The following is a 20,326-nucleotide window of genomic DNA, read 5'->3' on the forward strand; positions in this document are numbered from 1 at the left end:
TTTATTAGCGTAAAGTTGTTCATAGTATCCTGTTATTACCTCCTTTATTTCTGTGAGGTCAGTAGTTACGTCTCCTCTTCCATTTCTGATCTTATTTATTTGCATCCTCTCTCTTCTTCTTTTTGTCAATCTTGCTAAGGGCCCATCAATCTTATTGATTTTCTCATAGAACCAACTTCTGGTCTTATTGATTTTCTCTATTGTTTTCATGTTTTCAATTTCATTTATTTCTGCTCTAATCTTTGTTATTTCTTTCCTTTTGCTTGCTTTGGGATTAGTTTGAGGTTCTTTCTCCAGTTCTTCCAAGTGGACAGTTAATTCCTGCATTTTTGCCTTTTCTTATTTTCTGATATAGGTTTAGGGCAATAAATTTCCCTCTTAGCACTGCCTTTGCTGCGTCCCATAAGTTTTGATATGTTGTGTTTTCATTTTCGTTCGCCTCGAGGTATTTGCTAATTTCTCTTGCAATTTCTTCTTTGACCCACTTGTTGTTTAAGAGTGTGTTGTTGAGCCTCCACGTATTTGTGAATTTTCTGGCACTCCGCCTATTATTGATTTCCAACTTCATTCCTTTATGATCCGAGAAAGTGTTGTGTATGATTTCAATCTTTTTAAAATTTGTTAAGACTTGCTTTGTGACCCAGCGTATGGTCTGTCTTTGAGAATGATCCATGAGCACTTGAGAAAAAGGTGTATCCTGCTGTTGTGGGATGTAATGTCCTATAAATGTCTGTTAAGTCTAGCTCATTTATAGTAATATTCAGATTCTCTATTTCTTTATTGATCCTCTGTCTAGATGTTCTGACCATTGATGAGAGTGGTGAATTGAAGTCTCCAACTATTATGGTATATGAGTCTATTTCCCTTTTCAGTGTTTGCAGTGTATTCCTCACATATTTTGGGGCATTCTGGTTTGGTGCGTAAATATTTATGATTGTTATGTCTTCTTGTTTAATTGTTCCTTTTATTAGTAGATAGTGTCCTTCTTTGTCTCTTTTAACTGCTTTACATTTGAAGTCTAATTTGTTGGATATTAGTGTAGCCACTCCTGCTCTTTTCTGGTTGTTATTTGCATGAAATATCTTTTCCCAACCTTTCACTTTCAACCTATGTTTATCTTTGGGTCTAAGATGTGTTTCCTGTAGACAGCATATAGAAGGATCCTGTTTTTTAATCCATTCTGCCAATCTATGTCTTTTGATTGGAGAATTCAGTCCATTAACATTTAGTGTTATTACTGTTTGGGTAATATTTTCCTCTGCCATTTTGCCTTTTGTATTATCTATATCATATCTGCCTTTCCTTCTTTCTACACTCTTCTCCATACCTCTCTCTTCTGTCTTTTCGTATCTGACTCTAATGCTCCCTTTAGTATTTCTTGCAGAGCTGGTCTCTTGGTCACAAATTCTCTCAGTGACTTTTTGTCTGAGAATGTTTTAATTTCTCCCTCATTTTTGAAGGACAATTTTGCTGGATATAGGAGTCTTGGTTGGCAGTTTTTCTCTTTTAGTAATTTAAATATATCATCCCACTGTCTTCTAGCTTCCATGGTTTCTGCTGAGAAATCTACACATAGTCTTATTGAGTTTCCCTTGTATATGATGGATTGTTGTTCTCTTGCTGCTTTCAAGATCCTCTCTTTCTCTTTGACCTCTGACATTCTAACTAGTAAGTGTCTTGGAGAACGCCTATTTGGGTCTAATCTCTTTGGGGTGCACTGCACTTCTTGGATCTGTAATTTTAGGTTTTCATAAGAGTTGGGAAATTTTCAGTGATGATTTCTTCCATTAGTTTTTCTCCTCCTTTTCCCTTTTCTTCTCCTTCTGGGACACCCACAACATGTATATTTGTGCGGTTCATATTGTCCTTGAGTTCCCTGATCCCCTGTTCAAATTTTTCCATTCTTTTCCCTATAGTTTCTGTTTCTTTTTGGAATTCAGATGTTCCATCCTCCAAATCACTAATTCTATCTTCTGTCTCTTTAAATCTATCATTGTAGGTATCCATTGTTTTTTCCATCTTTTCTACTTTATCCTTCACTTCCATAAGTTCTGTGATTTGTTTTTTCAGTTTTTCTATTTCTTCTTTTTGTTCAGCCCATGTCTTCTTCATGTCCTCCCTCAATTTATCAATTTCATTTTTGAAGAGGTTTTCCATTTCTGTTCGTATATTCAGCATTAGTTGTCTCAGCTCCTGTATCTCATTTGAATTATTGGTTTGTTCCTTTGACTGGGCCATATTCTCAATCTTCTGAGCGTGGACCGTTATCTTCTGCTGGCGTCTGGGCATTTAGTCAGATTTCCCTGGGTGTCGGACCCAACAAGGTTGTAAGATTTTTCTGTGAAATCTCTGGGATTTGTTTTTCTTATCCTGCCCAGTAGGTGGCGCTCGTGGCACAGGTTTGTCTCACGTGTTTGGAAGGGATCCCCCGGTCACCATTCTCTGCGTCCTGGGGGATTTCCGATCCAATTCTCTCAGTTGGTCTGGGGGGCCGCGCGTGGTGGGGGCGTCAGCCGCCACAGCTTGAGGGGACCCTGTGGCTCCTTTATTAATTCCCCTATTGGTGTTTGGAAGGAACCAGTCCCTGCCACTGTCAGAAATTCTCTCCTCTCCCTGGAAGGGTGTCGGTCACAGCGGCCCGGGGAATTCGCCACCGGACCAGGAAGCCGCCCGCGGGGGAGGGGCGTTGGTCACCAGCCGAAGCGGGCTGGAAGAGTGCCAGCCGGCCCGGGGATCCGAACACGCGGAGGTTCGCCGGCCACCGCAGCCCGGGAGCACGTCCGTCTGAATCTCCCAGTCGGCCCGGGGCGCCAAGCGTGGCGGGAGGGCACCAGCCGCCGCGGCCCGGGAGAGTGCATCGTTCCCAGCCAGACCGGTAAGTTACGTGCTTGGAAGGGACCCTGGTCACCGTTCTCCGTGGCCTGGGGATCTCCGATCCAATTCTCCCAGTTGGTCCGGGGGGCCGCGCGTGGGGTTGGGCACCAGCCACCATGGCCCGAGGGGACCGCCTGTCCAATTCCCCCAGCTGGCCTGGGAAGGAGGAAGGGAGGGACTCCAGCCGCTCGCCGCTCGCCGCCCCAGCCTGGGGAAGCCCGCGCCCCTCGGCTATCTCAGTGGAGTGGGTTCTCCCAGCCAGTCAGCCATTCCAGGATGGGGTACGCTGTCTTCTTGAATCCGTCGCGGCTCCGGGAGCTGCTCTGTATCGTCTCCACTCCCCCAGCAACTGTTCTGGAGGAGGAACCAAGATCCGCGCGTCTTACTAAGCAGCCATCTTCTCCGGAAGTTCCCCATCATTTCAATCGTTTAAAATTGTTTTATGAATCAGCATGTGGTCTGTCCTGGAGAATGATCCATGAGTACTCGAGAAGGTATATCCTGCTATTTTGGGGTGCAGTGCTCTGTATGTGTATTAGTTAGGGTTCCCTAGAGAAACAGAATCAACAGGGAACACTCACAAATATAAAATTTATAAAAGTGTCTCACGTGACCACGGGAACGCAGAGTCCAAAATCCACAGGTTAGGCTGTGAAGCTGATGATTCTGATGGAGGGTCTGGACGAACGCCACAGGAGAGGCTCGCCAGCCGAAGCAAGAAGAGAGCCTGTCTCTTCTGAGTCCTCCTTAAAAGGCTGCTAGTGATTAGATTGAGCATCACTCATTGCAGAAGACACTCCCCTTGGCTGACCACAAATGGAATCGGCTGTGGATACAGCTGACGTGATCATGATTTAATTCTATGAAATGTCCTCATTGCAACAGACAGGCCATCACTTGCCCAAGCAGACCAACAGGTACCACCCCTTGGCCAAGTTGACACACGAACTTGACCATGACAGTATGTGTCTGTTAGGTCTAGTTCATCTATCATATTATTCAAGGTCTCTGTTTCCTCATTGATCCTCTGTTTAGATTCTCTATCTATTGATGAAAGTGGTGGATTGAATCTTCAGCTATTATTGTAGAGACCTCTATTTCTTTGTTCAGTTATTTTTTTGGTGTGCCTGGGTCAGGTATCAAATCAGGTCTTGCGCATGGCAGGCAAGCGTTCTACCACTGAACCATCCATGCATCTAGTTCTTCCTTCAGTTTTGCCAGTGTTTGCCTTGTGTATTTTGGGACACCATGATTAGGTGCATAAATACTGATGACTGTTATTGGTTTTTGGTGAATTACCCCTTTTATAATATGTATGTATGTGTCCTTCTTTGTCTTTTACAACAGTATTTCATTTAAAAATCTATTTTGTCTGATATTCGTATAACTACCCCAGCTCTTTTTTGGTTTCTGCTTGCATGGAGTATATTTTTCCATCCTTTTACTTTCAGCCTATTTGTGTCTTTGGGTCTAAGGTGAGTCTCTTGTAGACAACATAATGTTGGATCATGCTTTTTATGGATACTTCAGTCTGTGTCTTTTGATTGGGGAGTTTAATCCATTAACAGACAATATTATTACTGGACAGGCAGTATTTAAACATTTTATCCTTTGACTTTTATATTTCATATCTTACTTTTGACTCTCTTTTCATTATTTTAGTTACCCTTTCTGATACTCTTCATTTCTACACTCTCCAAGCATCAATCTCCTGTTTTCCTTTCAACCTGCAGGACTTCCTTTAGTAATTCTGGTAAAGCAGGTCTTTTCCTAATGAACTCTTTCAATTTCGGTTTATCTGTGAATATATATATATTTTTATCTGTGAATATTTTAAACTCTCCCTCGTTTTTGAAGGACAGTTTTTTGCCATATAAAGAATTCTTGACTGGTAGTTTTTCTCTTTCAGTACTTAAATATATCATACCACTGTCTTCTCACGTTCATGGTTTCTAATGAGAAATCAGTACTTAATCTATTATGGTTCCCTTGTATGTGATTACTCACTTTGCTCTTGCTGTTTTCAGGATTCTCTCTTTATCTTTGGCATTTGACATTCTGATTAATAAGCATCTAGGAGTAGGCCTATTAAGGCTTATCTGTTTGGAGTATGCTGTGTTTCTTGGACACGTATATTTATGTCTTTTATTAGAGTTGGGAATTTCTTGGCCAACTCTAATATTCTTTCTGCCCCTTTCCATTCTCTTCTCATCCTGACACCTATGTTTGTGGACTTTGTGTTGTCACTCAATTCCTGAGAACCTGCTATTTTTTTTTCTCTTCTTTTCTCTATCTGTTCTTCCATCTGTAAGAGTTCATTTATACTATTTCTAGTTTGCATATCTTTCTTCTACCTGTTCCAATCTGCTGTTGTATGTCTCTAGTGTGTTTTTGACTGTTAAAATATATTAATTTATCTAAAAATAAAGAGAAAGAAAATGTTCATTTAAGAATGTTGTTAACCAGTTTCCCAAAATCAAATTTAAAAATTATCCATGTTGATATTTCTTCATATTGATATTTCTTCTTCAAATATGGTATTAGCATAGCTTTATTGTGACTTATCTCTTTGACATTTTTATTGTGAAATATAACATTTATGCAGAAAACAGATAAATTTCAAAGTATAGTGTGCATTACAGTTCCATAGTTTCAGGTTACTTCTAGCTGTTCTAATATACTAGAGACTAACAAGGAATATCAATATAGCGATTCAGTGGTCACAATCACTTGTTAAATCCTATCTTCTCTGTTACAACTCCTACGTCTCATTTGATCCCCTCTCCCAATCTTCAGAGATATTTGGGTAATGACTGTTCTAACTTCTTCATATTGAAAAGGGGTATTGACCTTATGGGGTAAGGGGATGCAACTAATTGATGTTCTTGGAGAAAATGGTGCCTCTGGGTTTCAGGGCTTATCTGGCATAAGAACAATCTGGAAGTTTTAAGAATCTGAAAAATAAACTTTGTGAGTGAAACTTTTATAGAGCCTCAGGTAAGTCCCTATCTGAGTGTATTAGCTAGGGTTCTCTAGAGAAGCAGAATCAACAGGAGATATCTATAAATGTAAAATTTATAAAACTGTTTCATGCAAACCTGAAGATATAAGAGTCCAAGGTCTGTAGGGCAGGCTGTGAGCTGGCAGCTCTAATGAAGGTCCTCAACGACTCTCACGAGAGACTGGCTGGCTGAAGCAGAAGGGTTATTTTCTCTTTTGAATCCTCCTTAAAAGGGTTTAATATCCAGAATATACAAAGAAATCCTACAACTGAATGATAAAAGCCTTCCAGTGATTAGATTCAGCATCACTCATTGCAGATGACAGTCCCCTTAGTTGGCTGCAGATGTAATCATCCATGGATGCAACCAACGTGCTCATGATTTAAGTCCATGAAATGTCCTCACAGCAACAGACAGGCCAGGGCTTGCTTGACCTGACAACTGGGCACCATCACCTGGCCAAGTCAATCTGTGAACCTGACCATCACACTTAGTATTCTTTTTGTTTGTTTGTTTGTTTCCAGTAAGGCTTTATTTATTCATTGTATTATCCCAGGGAAAAGAGGGGAAGGGAAAGGATCAGCATGTGTTATAAAATGATAGCAGAAGAGAAGGTACCCAGTACAAAACCAGCCATCATAAAATATATTGCAGTGATGGGGTCACCAAAACCCAAGGGACCTCAGTCTCCTGCAGTTCAGGAATGAGGAGAAGGGATTAGGGAAAGAACTAAGAGGTACATGCTTCTGTACCCTCCTTTCCTCCCTATAAATTCAAGACACCACACAAATCTTTGGTTTCTAGCAGTAAACATGGAGTTACATTCTTCCATCTCCTATTAAACAATCTTCTGGCCACTTTGACGTAAGTTTCTTGCACCTGTGTAAAAGTTCCTGAGTGACTTGGAATACATGCATCACCCCTTTCTTGAGCTCTCACCTCCAGTTTCTACATGGAAACACCCCCTTTCTGTTGTTCTTCTCTATCGTAGAAGTGATGATAAAGGAGGTTTGGTCAATTCAAGTACAACAGTATTAGTCTTTGGGCATGAATCACATCAAGGAATGGTCTTAACTCAAAAGGTTGGGAATGAGGGATGGAGTGTTCTTAGGTTCTTCAGATTTTTTGCAAAAGTCATTGAAGAGTTGTGGAGATAACCTACAAATTAAATGTAGGAGGGGAGGGGGAGCTGGAGTGGGGCAATGGGGCAAGTTTTTAGGGTGGAAGATCTAGTCCAAAGTAGGAAATAGTGGAACATGAAGGAAAGAATGGTTCAAGGTCCCCACTTCAAAGCAGGGCTCCCAAGCATGTTTCAAATCTTTGTGCCTGGTGCAGAATCTTCTGTGAAAGATGCCTTGGCTGTTTTTCTTCCAACACACAAAAAAAGAAGCTTGTAAACAACAAAAACCCTCTAAGAACATGGAGAATGACCAACACCTTATTTACACAATTTAAGCTACTTAGCAATCACCAAATCAGTGCCTTGTGAAGTTCCACACATCCCAGACAAATTTAGTAACTAGAGGGGGGCACCATTTGGGGGAGACAAGACCCCAGGATCAGACACATCACCCATTGCGTTCTATTGTATTTGCCCCATTTCAACACAGTGAGGCAGGTTTGCAGCAATCCCATGTAAACGAAGCCTTCTTTCTCCTTTAGCTACTATGACGCCACAGTCACGATTGCAGCAGGGTAGGACGTTGGCTGTGGATGCCACAAAGAAGCTCTCACTTATACTCAGTTTGGAAGCCAAGCAGGAAAAGTCCAGGATTTTGAAATGTTAAGGATTTTTTTTTTCAAAATTTGTTTAATTACCTTGTCAATATCATGCCATTAAGGAAGGACAAGATTAAATCCCATTATAGAGACTAAATTTTATGTAGGTCGACATAATCAAAGTTGTGATACTAAGTCTGAATTTAGTTAAGGAGGTAGTGAGTGAATATTATGTGAATGGCCACTTTGTATTCAGTGTTATAAATAATGTTGTGATACTATGGAAACAGTACTATATTTGGATTCAATTTTTGCACATAAGCTCCTTCACTTGGGAACTCTGAAAACTGATTGTCTTTTAGGCAAGGCTGAATGCTAAGGAGAAAGGCACTTACTTATCTCTAGTTAAAATATTGAGTAAAGGCTTTTCAACATAGATGACATTCCTAAGGTTTCATTACAGTGTGACTTCTCTTATGTTTTCTAAGGTTAGAATAACAGGCAAAGACTTTCTGACATAAATGACATTCATAAGGTTTCTCTCCAGTATGAGTTTTCTCATGTTGTCTAAGGTTAGAATAATGGCTGAAGGCTTTCCGACGTAGATGGCATTCATATGGTTTCTTTCCAGTGTGAGTTCTCTCATGTTGTTTAAGGCTAAAAGAACGAGTGAAGGTTTTACCACATAGATGACATTCATATAGTTTCTCTCCAGTGTGAATCCTCTCATGTACTCTAAGATCAGAAGATAAACAGAATGCTTTCCCACATTGATGACATTCATAAGGTTTCTCTCCAGTATGAGCATTCTCATGTTGTCTAATTTTAAAATAATGGCTGGAAACTTTCCCACATAGATGACATTCATATGGTTTTTCTCCAGTGTGAGTTCTCTCATGTTGTCTAAAGTTAGAACAATTGGTGAAGACTTTGTGGCATAAAAGACACTCATATGGTTTCTCTCCAGTGTGAATCCTCTCATGTCTTCTAAGATTAGAAGAAAACCTGAAGGCTTTCCCACATAGATGACATTCATAGGGTTTCTCTCCAGTATGGGTGTTCTTATGTTGTTTAAGGTGAGAATAATGGGTGAAGGCTTTCCCACAGAGATGGCATTCATAGGGTTTCTCTCCAGTATGGGTGTTCTTATGTTGTCTAAGGTAGGAATAATGGGTGAAGGCTTTCCCACATAGGTGGCATTCATAGGGTTTCTCTCCAGTATGAGTGTTCTTATGTTGTTTAAGGTGAGAATAATGAGTGAAGGCTTTCCCACATTGGTGGAATTCATATGGTTTTTCTCCAGTGTGAGTTCTCTCATGTTGTCTCAATTCAGAATATTTAGTAAAGGTTTTCCCACATAGATGACATTCACAGGGTTTCTCTCCAACATGAGTTACACTGTAACATGTATGGCCAGAATTCTGAACGAAGGATTTCTCAATTAGATGACATTCATATGACTTACTTCCAGGGTGAAAATTCTGTTGTTGATTAAAAGATGATAAATCATTGAGGGCTTTTCCAAATAGATTGCTGAAGTAGGATTTCATTCCTTTGTGAGTTAATACATGTTGAATCACTCTGGAACTATAAGTACAATCTTCTGGCAATTTATGACATATAATACCATTTTTTTCAGTATGAGAATTCTGCTTCAATGACATGATGGTAGATATTTCTTTCTTGCAGATATGATGCACAGATAGCATTTCTTGTTCTTTAACACTTCCTTCCCTGCCTGAAAGAAGAGTGGCTGCATGGTCAACAGCTCAGCTGAGAATTGTCTTCCTCTGGGTTTACACTCACAACAAGATAAGCACCAGGTAAGCAATACTGCCATGCTGGAGCCCTCGGTTCAATTCTTGGTGCATTGCACGTGGCCCAAGTACTCCACGAGTTATGGGGGCCTCCTCCGTGGGTCCCACAGGAAGCTGAAATGTTAAGGATTTTAGTCTTTGCTTCATCCATCCATCCTTGGACACCCTCGGCCCCCCACCCACCCATTGTGTGTGGCAGGCCTACCCCAACCCAGCGAAGGATGGATCTCATGTGCCAAGCAAAGTCCTGTCCTCTAAGATTAAGAGGCTGGGAACAGGAATTCCTTATTACATATATAGATAATTCTCACCTAACCTTGGCTTCTTCTCTTGACCTCTAAACTGGCCCAGCTTCTCCTTACCTCTTTGCACCATCTTCCCATTTAAACTAATTTCCAGTCTTCCAGTGGGAGATCCAGTCGCAGGGCAACCCAATTAAAACCTAGTCTCCAGTGAAAGGGAAGGATTTCAAGAGGACACTATGGCAGAAAAGCCAGCTCTAATTGGCAAAAATGAGGAAATTCAAATAGTTGTTCTTGGTGATGATACAGCAACAGCAATAAAAATGTATTCCTGCTGTGCAGACCTGGAGCTGTTGTTGGACACCCCTGAGATTGCTCATGTACCTAAAAACAGTGTAGGAATGAGGGCTTAGATTAAAATACACAAAAATACAAAAGCAAGAATATTAAGAAAAAAGAGATAAAATGCACAAGAAATGTCATGCGCACACAGCTAGTGCATTTGGCATCCTGGAGCAAGTGGGACCCAAGGTGCGGTTATCCAAGGGAGCAAATAAATAAAATCGTATTGGCCCAGAGTGGGGTAGGAGTGAGTTTAGGAGCAGGAGGTCTGCAGCTGTCCCACCAACCTCCCCTTTTGTCTGTCATCACGATCCACTGCTTGGGACAGTCCCCAGCACCACACCAACAGTGGGTTATGGGGAGACAAAACATGGAAAAAACATGTCCTACCCCTGAGAGATTCCCTCCCATAGAATGTACTGGCTCCTGGGCTGGGTCCATCAATCTGCCCTCCTACTTAATCTTTTCACTCTGGCATGATACATTTTTATAAATCTTCCTTCAAAGGCTACTTCCTTCCCTATGCAGGCCACTATCAGAAAACTGGCGATTCTGGGGGCTTATCATGCAGGCTGTAGGGATATGTCTCCTGAACGCCATCACTTGCATTTGGTAGAACATGGTTGGAGTTTCTTTGCCTCACCCCTTGTCCCCACCAAGACGGACCAGGGGGGTGATGCTGTGGACACCAGCCTGAGTGACATGACAGTACCAGCTGTACCCTCCCCAATGCCTCCCACTTTCTCCGCTCCGGATTGATGCCTGCTCTTTGGAACATCCCAATTGCAAAAGGCCTGCCCCCACTCACTGTGGCTCATTTCTGGGCCTCTGGGATCAGGGCAGGGCTGTGGTGTCTTCTTCTTCCTCTCAAAGTAGGAGGGCTTCCCCTGTGAGCTGGGGGCCTGTTGAGCCTTCAGTGGACAGGAGGCCCCATATGGCTGAGCTGTGGCAGAAGCGGCCCTTCTCAGGCTGGGCTGGCAGCTTTTACCCCCTGACATGACGGTCTCCACCTCCACAGCTGCAGCTGTCTCCTTTGAATATGTGCTTCTGCACATCCTTCCCCTTTGACTGCCTCTCACTCCCAACACAGAATACCCCACCAGGTCCAGCAACATGGAGAGATTCCAGGCCCTTGGCAGACTTCCTAAAGGTGAACTCCACTGCCTTGCCCGCCTTCAACCTCCAGAACCCTTCCTTGTGCAATTTACTCTGATGCACAAAGACGTTCACTGGCGGGGTTGAGCGTGACCTCAGCATGGGTGGTCATGGACAGGAAACTGAGCCCATGCTCAGGCTGAACCCCTCACAGATGCCAGCACTGTGCAGCAGCTACTGTTCCTCTGCCTCTCAGGCCATGTTCTCTGGTACCTCCTTTGCTGCCCGGGGGCAGCCACCTGCAAACTCTTGGTTGAGCACAGAGCTCATGGTGGTCACCTGAGCTTGCAGCCCCAGGGCCCTGTCGGGTGGCTGCTGACCCCAGAGAAGTCTGGACGCAAGGGGATGATTTGGAGAAGAGGCAGCTACATCTTCTCTGGCACAATAACTGTGGGAGGGTCTGTCTGAGTATTCTTTAGGGTTTTCAGGCATGCTATTGGTTGAGGCTTTGCCTAACATGGCAATTAGCACTATCTATTAAGAGTAGCATCCAGAATAGCCTCTGAATTCTATTTGAACTCTCTTAGGCACTGTTACTTTATTTTGTTACATTTCTTTCCCCTTTTTGGTCAGGTAGTCCTTGTTGATCCCCAGTGCCAGGGCCAGGCTCATCCCTGAGTGTCAGCTCCCATGTTGCCATGGAGACTCACACCCCTGGAAGTCATGTCCCACATAGGGGGGAGGGCAGAGATTTTCCTTGCAGAGTTGGGCTTAGACAGAGAGAGAGAGGCCACATCTGAGCAACAAAAGAGGTTTTCTGGAAGTAACTCTTCCAGATAACTATAGGTTACACTATTTGTGCAATTGTTTTACTCCCTCCCTGCCACTCCCTCCCCCCCAGAGAAAACTTCCTTTCCCCTCTTCCTCCTCCATGAATCTTGATCTCTTCTATTTGTTTTTGTTTTGTCATTGCAGTTTACTTTACATTCCCTTCCTTGCGTCTCTCTGCTTTTACCTAGAGGGAAAATTCTCAAAGGGTGATCACCCCAGAGAGGATTTTCCCCAGTTAGAATTTCCTCACCAAAATAGGCCCAGGGATCCACAAAAGGGGCGCAGAATAGCTCCAGTCAGCTCTTGGGGGAGAGGGTCAGGAAAGATGCCAAAAAGCCTTTCTGCCAGCTCCATGAAGCTGCACTTCCCTGGCCTACCCAGCAGATAATGCCGTTCGGCATCTGTTCTCCAGACACGTGAGGAAGCACTGTGCTTTAAACTTCTCCTGCCTCCATCCCTCTCCATGGCAGGGTGGAAACAATGGCTGCAGCTGGCCCAGGGTAGGTTGAAACAGTAACTCAGCTGGTCCCCAGCGATCCAAATTTGTTAATCAAAAGCCTTGATCAGTGCTTGGCTGTGTCCACCCCATTTTTTTTTTCATAAAAAACATTTTATTATGGGCAGTGAAACAGAAATGAGAAAATAGAGATATTGACCATGTATTTTATATCCTTTCTTCTATAACAACCAATCTTTATTAGGAAGTTATAGCCCCATTCCAATAAATATCAACAATATCACGAAATGGTGGGAAAATTATTGTCCAAATACTGAACACCTGTAACTGAAACAATTTTTTTGGTTTCGAGAAAATGCAGTATACATGTACAGAAACAAAAATGAAGCAAAGAAAAAAAAAACATACACAGAAAAACACTAAACCAAGTTTAGGAATTAAAGTGGCTGGAAACCGTTATTATGTTACTGCTTTAAGAACTCCAGAGAACACCATGTAACTCATTACCTGTACGTTTTTCCTTAGGAGGGAAACAAGGTCCGTTCTCAGTCACATATGCATTAGGAACCCTCAAAACCCAGACGCCCTCAGGTGGGAGGGTGGTTTCTTATTTCTCTGGGTGGAGTACTGGACATGGTGGTTGTTCTAGTTTGCTAGCTGCCGGAATGCAATATACCAGAAATGGAATGACTTTTAACAAGGGGAATTTAATAAGTTGCTAGTTTACAGTTCTAAGGCTGAGAAAATGTCCCAATTAAGTGTATAGAAATGTCTTATCTAAGGCATCTGGGGGAAGATACCTTGGTTCAAGAAGACCAATGACATTCCACGTTTCTCTCTCAGCTGGAAGGGCACATGGCGAACATGGTGGCGTCTGCTGGCTTTCATGTGGCTCTATCAAAAAGGGGACTCTCTCCAAAATGTTTCCTTTTTTAAAGAATTCCAGCAAGCCACTCCACCTTCAGTGGGTGGAGACACACCTCCATGGAAATCATCTAATCAAAAGTTACCACCCACAATTGTGTGGGTCACATCTTCATGGAAACAATCAAAATGCTCCCACCCAGCAATACTGAATGAAGATTAAAGGGCATGGCTTTTCTGGGGTCCACCACAGATTCAGACGGGCACATTGGTGGACCTGCTAAACCTGAGGCATTCGTATTATCTATAAAGGAGCACCAGGAACCACAACAAAAAGCCTCATAAGTTGCGCATGAAGTGGTTTTAGTCCTCGACCCCAAGATGGTGACACAATATATAGGGGCATATCACTACTGAGGGCTTTTAAAGCGGATTCCTTTGGCCCACTTCCCATTATTCTCATTATTTTGTTAGATCCTGAGTACATGAAAATCCAACCTTGAGAGTCTTCATATTCAAAGCCCACAAAAGCCCAGTCTTCCTCTTCTATTACAACTGCACGTCTCTTTCCAGAAATAGCCTTATTCAAAGCAGGCTAAGCATTTGTACCTGAGTTGCCTTCATCTCCAGCTCTGCTCCTGATGACCATGTCCCAGGGCATTAGGTAGTTTGTCCCTGGAATAAATCCCTGTTGGTCCAAACCTGTATGAAAGTTATATATATGACTTAGCAGGACCTAGTTTCACCAAAGACCAGCTGGAGAATTTGGGTAGGAGACTTTGGGGCAATTTGAATGTAGCATGCCTGGGAAATACTCAATGGTGGATGCCTGCCATCTGTCAAGTTTGGCCTTTTCTCAGTTTTTACCTCTCCTTGACCATGAACTTCTGGATTATATCCTCTTGTTTGTAGGTCAACTGGATAGGACTGGCCTCAACTCAAAGCTAAACTCAGGCTTCTGCACTCTCCTTGGATTTGAGGTTCTTTTTCTTTAAGTTTATCAGCATTTGCATCTGGAAGGGTAGGAGAAGATTCATTTTTGGCAGGAGCTGGATCTGGAGTGCTTGGTACAAGTACAGGAAATTGGTATCATCCAATCTTCCATAACATTTTTCTTCCAGACTGATAAAAGTCATAGTAGCTACCTTGATAGCAAAGGAATCATCTCGAGGTGCTTGTTTCCTTTCACAGTTATGGGCACCAGTGGATGGAGCTCAGCTATTGTGATAGGGCACAGGAGGATTGCTTTCAGTTCTGGCTTTTCTCCTGATTGTAACAGGCCTGCAGAGGCTTAGTCCTGGTTGCCTGGCTCAGCTCAGTACCCTTCCCCTGCTCCCCCCAGAACTGGTTCCTGGACCCCAGGGTGTCCGGCCCCACCTGCGTCCCTGGTGTGCCAGCTTCGGTGTTGATCCCAGACTGCCAGTCCCCAGCATCTCGTTGGTGAAAAAGGGGAGGGACTGTGGGTCACCCACCATATTCACACACGAGAACTTCTCAGAATTCAGGTGCACGCAGAGATGTCTTTCCAAGGATTCCCACCACACCGATCTCCTCTTCCTGCCACGACCCAGGAGCTGCACCCCTGTGCTGGTTTGGAAGGATGTGTGTCCCCTAGAAAAGCCATGTTTTAATCAAAATCCCATTTCATAAGGGCAGAATAATCCCTATTCAATACCATATGTTTGAAACTGTAATCAGATCATCTCCCTGGAGATGTAATTTAATCAAGAATGGTTGTTAAGCTGGGTAACAACCAGCTTTGGGTGGTCTTGATAAATTTCTGGAGTCCTATAAAGGAGGAAACATTTTGGAGAATGAAGGAGATTCAGAGAGAGCTGGAGAAGAACGACATAGCCACGAGAAGCAGACAGCGCACTAGCCAGCGACCTTTGGAGATGAAGAAGGAAAACACCTCTCAGGGAGCTTCATGAAACAGGAAGCCAGGAGAGAAAGCTAGCACATGACACCGTGTTTGCCGGGTGCCTTTCCAGATGAGAGAGAAACTCTGACTGTGTTTGCCATGTGCCCTTCCACTTGAGAGAGAAACCCTGAACTTTATCGGCCTTCTTGAACTGAGGTATCTTTTCCTGGATGCCTTTGATTGGACATTTCTATAGACTTGCTTTAGCTGGGACATTTTCTCAGCCTTAGAACTGTAAATTAGCAACCTATTAAATTTCCCTTTTTAAAAGCCATTCAGTTTCTGGTATATTGCATTCTGGCAGCTAGCAAACTAGAACAGCCCCCTCCCCTCTTTGTAGAGGACCCTCGGAGACTTTCGGAGCCTGTCCAGACTGAGGCTCCCATCAGAAGCTCTGGCTAAGCTGACAGGACTCGCCATTGTGCACAGCCTTCCCGCCACCCCTGTGCTTGGGGGAGAGGATCTTCATATCCCTTTCTGTCTGCAGCAGCTAGCCAGGATGGACCCCACGGCAGCCCATTTTGAGGGTGGAAGGGTGGGGTGGCACCAGGAGCAGTCCTGGAGTCTTCCTTTCCTGCTCTTCCCTGGATGCTGTCCAGTGTTCTGGCCTCCGGAGCCCTGGGACAGTTGTTTCAGGCAGTTCCTACCTATCTCCAAGTTGTTTTGTGGGAAGGAGTGAATCCTGGAGCTCCCTACTCTGCCATCTTCCCTGGAAGTCCTCCTGTGCCATCGTTTCTTTCTTTCTTTTTAACCAATACTCTATTGTTGGAAAAACTCTTTTTCAGATTCTTCCATTTCTTTCTATCATGGCTACTTATTCCAAAGCTCAGGTTGTTCATTGAGTCACCCCTGTGTGCCCTCAGAACACTTCCACGTATTATGCCTTTCCCAGGCTTCCCCCCCCCCCCACCCAATGTCATCATCAGTGGTTCTTAACTCACTGCAGTCCTCATGTCACCTCTCCCTGCTAGAATGGATCCTTTTCACTATCGCATCTGATCCATCTACAGTCCCATTTTTTAAAGTCTCCCCATATCATACATTTTCTTCCCATTCTGGGGAGTCAGCCAAGTCTATTTGTAACCTCATCACATCCCACGCTTACTTCTTTCTGGGCCACTGACTCTACGGGAATGCCTCTTCTTACCCCTTGGGTGTTTCCATGCTCTGCATCTCTGAGGCCAGCTTCCATCACAGGAACCTCGTAAAGCTGCCCCGTACTTCCCCTTGCCTGTATTCTTAAACCTGCTATTTCACTGATACAGGATCACACAGTTCATGAAACAGCAAGAAGGTAGGTACGTCTGGATTGACTTAGGAAGTAGGGATCATGTCTTAAATGTCTCCCTTCCTATTTTTTTCTGCACTGTGATAACCATATATATAAAACGTACACTTGGCATTTTGACCATTTGGAAGTGCACAATTCGGTGGCATTCATGATTTTTTACAATATTGTGCTGCTACCACCTTCTATTGTTAAAAGTTTTTCTTCACCCACTTCAGTAACTCTCTACTCATTAAGCAATGACTCCTCATTCTCTTCCCCAACCCCCCACAGTGCCTGGTAAGCCTAGTATGCTTTTTGCTCTATGAATGTGCCTATTCTAAATGTTCCATATAAGTGGACTCATGCAGTATAAGCCTTTTTGTTTCTGGCTTCTTTCACTTAGTGTGATGTTCGATGTTCATCCATATCGTAGCACGTATCAGTGCCTCATTCCTCTTTATGACTGAATAGTATCTTAAATGTCTGTTGAACCTGACCATGACACAGTGTGATATCCTCCATCTGTAGTAGGCTATTAATGGGCCCCCCAAAATGTCAGAACCTGGGAGAGATGCTGACGAGGCAGCCATCGTCACCAGGGCTGCCGCAGCCTCTGGGAGCTGGGAAAGGGGAAGCGAGAGCAAGCAAAGGACTCGGTCTCTGGGTGATGGCTGGGTGGGTGGTGGGGGAGGGGTGGGGCAGGGCCACGGGCAAGGGGGCTGCTGCTGCTGCCGGGGACTGGTGAGGGCGGCCCACACCAGCCATGTGGAATAAAATCAAGAAGGAGAAAGATTCACCAAAAGCAGGGAAACGTGGGAAAAATTTGAGAGGACAAGACACAGTAGAATCGGAGCATTACTAAGAGCTGGAGCTGAAAATTCTGAATTGTGGTGCCCTGTGCTGTTTCCTCCTAAGGAAACCAGAGGCAGCCTGGCATGTTAAGCATGGCACTTGGCAGATCAGCGTGTCAGTGTCTTTTGCAGGGGCACCTACTGAGGCACATCAGTGAAATTGAGCCTTACTCTTATGGTTGTCCGACCCCCCCGCCACCACCCCTTCCCAGGGCACCTTAGTTTCCATCTTGCTTCTTCCCTTCAAGCTCCACCCACTTACTAAATATGATTGGCTCGTGCAGGTGAATTAAACTGTCCTTGCACCATTTTTTTCTCTCCCATCTTTCAGTGTTTCTTTTAATTTGGGTATTTCAACCCTTGCAATTCAGATAGCTCTAATGTTCCCATGCTGCTTTTCAAACCTTTTTCACACCACATCACCTTCATGATCAGCAGTTGCTCAGATCATTGTGTGAACTCACCTTGAGGCATTAGGGCTGTTTGGGGCTTCAGAGCCTCGAAAAAAGGGGGGATGTGGACCTATGCAGGGCAGAATAGCCAGAAGGTTTGGGAAATAATCCTAACAGAGAAAATGTTAAAGAATTTGACCTGAGAGTTGACTTACCACACTATGCCAAGTGTCAGGATGGATCTTATAATGCAGTCCTGGCTGGCTGTGGCCCAGCCGCTCAGCAAACCAGGGAGCAGCTGGCTTATATAGCAGAACTCTGCGTGGTGAGAAACACAGAAGCATTTGGTGTCATGGGTTTTCTTTTTAAAGAAGCTGAAGTCTTGGGATAGAGGAGACTGAAGGATTGAGTGATTCCATGGAAAGCATTTGAGGCTGGTGGTTAGAATATAAAAATGCCAATTCCTGCTTTGCCATAAATGGTTAAGTGAGGTTCTTTTAACTGCCGTGACCCTGTTCCCTCATCTCCTAAACAATTTGGCACAGTTAAGATTTGGCCATTTTTAACTATGTGGGGTACATTAGGTGCGATCCCTCTTGAAAGAAGTTTCTTGGCAAGATGAATGGCAGGTTCTATCTTTCAGTGTCACAGATAACAGTTAAAGTTTATAACTGCTGCTGTGTGACCATTACCCTTTTCCAGAAATTTCTACGCCTTGGGTTCCGGTACAGTTTTCTTTTTTTCTCTCTCTCAAATAGAACGTTTACATTTTGCTTGTTGTTTATCCTTGTATGTCCTATAAATAAAAGTTTCTGCCGATTTCTTTCTGCTTGGTCTACTTCCTAGCATGCCATTGAGGAATGAGCCAAAATGGGCTCAAGGGCAACTTGAGGTTGTAAAATGATGTGGCAATTGACAGAGCGAACTTGTTTTTGAGCAGCTGTTCACAGTGTAACATTCAAATATGGGTGATAACTAGGCATGTTTTATGAATAGACAGACATACTAAATTGTTCTGAGGTTCCTGAGGTCAGTTTTGTAGGATCTCGCCCAAGAATGGGGGTGGTGTTTGTTTTGTTTTGTTTTACTTGTGTACTGTTTCAAAAGTTATGTTTTAAAATGTCTTAATGCTTTTTGTAAAGTGATTTGCTTTAAACACTTTATTAAAGGTCATTTGAGTATTGTAAAAAAAAAAAAAGTAGCCCTAATCCCTGGTACCTTGGAAAGTCCCCTAATATGGCACAAGAGACATTGAGATGTGATTAAGTTAAGGGTCTTGAGATGGGGAGATTATCATGGATTATCCAGGGAGGCCCTGAGTGCAATTGCAAGTGTCTTTATGAGAGAGAGGCAAAGGGAACTCACGCGCACACACACACACACACACACATGTGACGTGCATATGGAGGCAGACTGGATGTGGCCACAAACCAAGGAATTCTAGCAGCCACCAGAAGTTGGAAGAGGCAAGAAACAAATTCTCCCCTAGAATTTCTAAAGGGAACACAGCCCTTCTGACACCTTGCTTTTGGCTCAGTGATACTGATTTTTTTACTTCTGGCCTCCAGAACTACAAGAGAATAAATTTCTGTTGCTTTAAATGACCAAGTTTGTGGTAATTTGTTACAGCAGCTGCAAGAAACTAAGAAACACATCTTCAAAACTAACAAGCAAGCAAACAAACAGATAACGATAACAAAACCCTTCCCGGCCTGCACTCCCTCTCTAGCTACAGCCCCATTTGCTCTTCCCCTTTTATCATCACCTCAACCTCTGATCTGTCAACAGTTCTCTTTCCAAAATGATCCTAACTCCATCCATCTTTCTCCATATCCACCATCTCCACTAATCTGTTGCCAGTTTCCCAGCCAGGGTACCACAGTGGCCTTCCTGGTTGGTTTCCCTCTTCCTTTTCTGCCTTCCTACAATCACACTGTGCTTCCTCAACTTAAATAAGGCTCTGATGGGTTCCTATCCCCCTTGGAATAAAATCCACCCACTCCACTGTGTCCTATAAGGCCCATACTGGGCCTGCCAGCCTCTCTCATGGGGATGACCGATAAAATATAGAGTCCCCAGTTAAATTGAACTTCAGTTAAGCAACAAAAGAATGTGTTAATATTGGTATATCCCAAATATTGCACAGGGAAAACTTATACTAAAAAATTTGGTTGTTTATCTGAAATTCAAATTTAACTGGTGATCCTGAATTTTTATTTGCTAAATCTGGCAATGCCCTTCTCTAAGCTCATTCACCTCTCTCCCTTCAGTTCTAGACACGTGGGCCGCCTGACAGTTCCGGAGCCCACTCACTTCCTTATTTTTTCTGTCCCTCTGCCTGACTGCCCTTCTTCCAGCTCTTCCTTGACATTCAAGGGTCACTTCCTTGGTAAGGCCATCTGTTCTAGTTTGCTGGAATGCAGTATACCAGAAACAGGATGGGTTTTAAAAAGGGGAATTTAATGAGTTGCTAGTTTACAGTTCTGAGGCCGAGAAAATGTCCCCATTAAAACAAGGCTAAAGAAATGTCCAGTCAAAGGCATCCAGGGAGAGATACCTTGGTTCAAGAAGGCCGATGAAGTTCAGGGTTTTTCTCTCAGCTGGAAGGGCACATGGTGAACACGACGTCATCTGCTATCCTTCTCTCCT

At 43.6% G+C, this 20,326-nt stretch overlaps 1 protein-coding gene and 2 pseudogenes across 2 annotated transcripts in view; 1 reads left to right on the top strand and 2 right to left on the bottom strand.

Moving 5' to 3' along the window:
* Positions 1-20,326, top strand: part of IFT81 (intraflagellar transport 81) — a 282,552-nt gene that overhangs the window by 16,903 nt on the left and 245,323 nt on the right. For both annotated transcript variants that reach the window (XM_077159817.1, XM_077159819.1), the window contains exon 2: positions 9,285-9,418. The gene's annotated coding sequence lies outside the window, so the exon portion shown is untranslated. The remainder of the gene's footprint in view (positions 1-9,284; positions 9,419-20,326) is intronic.
* LOC143682968 (protein lin-28 homolog A pseudogene) lies at positions 10,811-11,421 on the bottom strand (annotated as a pseudogene).
* On the bottom strand, positions 13,524-14,718 carry LOC143682969 (nonsense-mediated mRNA decay factor SMG8 pseudogene; annotated as a pseudogene).

Source organism: Tamandua tetradactyla, chromosome 5 (assembly GCF_023851605.1).
Source record: "Tamandua tetradactyla isolate mTamTet1 chromosome 5, mTamTet1.pri, whole genome shotgun sequence".
In the NCBI taxonomy this organism is placed as follows: Eukaryota; Metazoa; Chordata; class Mammalia; order Pilosa; family Myrmecophagidae; genus Tamandua; species Tamandua tetradactyla.